Raw genomic sequence first — 647 nt, 5'->3', positions numbered from 1 at the left:
TTCCACCGAAGATGCGGACGTCCTCTACCGCGTTTTCCACCTGCGGGTACCAAATCAAATATCTTTCTAGCCGGAGCACTTTCTTCCATTCGCACGACATGACCAAGCCAGCGTAGCCGCTGAATTTTTATACGCTTAACTATGTCAATGTCGCGGTATAGCTCATCGTTCCATCTAATTCGATACTCGTCGCCAACGCGTAAGGGACCATAGATCTTCCGAAGAATTTTTCTCTCGAATGCTCCTAACTCCTTCTCATCACTGTTGGTAATTGTCCAAGCTTCTGCACCATACTGCAGGACAGGCATTATAAGGGATTTGTAGAGCGTGATTTTTGTTTGTCGAAAGAGGGCTTTATTTCTCAATTGCTTACTTAGCCCGAAGTAACATTTGTTGGCAAGAGTAATTCTTCGTTGAATCTCTAGGCTGACGTCATTTTTGGTGTTTAAGCTGGTTCCTAAATAAATAAAGTCTTTCACAACTTCGAACTTATAATTGTCAACAGTGACGTAGGTCCCACGACGCTCAGGAGATTTGTTTGTTGACAGAAAGTACTTTGTTTTGTTCTCATTTACCACAAGACCCATTTGCTTTGCTTGTTTTTCTAAGTTGGAAAATGCCACACTAACCACGCGGGTGTTCAGACC

The sequence above is a fragment of the Teleopsis dalmanni genome, chromosome 1 (genome assembly GCF_002237135.1).
Source record: "Teleopsis dalmanni isolate 2A chromosome 1, ASM223713v2, whole genome shotgun sequence".
NCBI lineage: Eukaryota > Metazoa > Arthropoda > Insecta > Diptera > Diopsidae > Teleopsis > Teleopsis dalmanni.
This window is presented reverse-complemented; position numbering follows the sequence as displayed.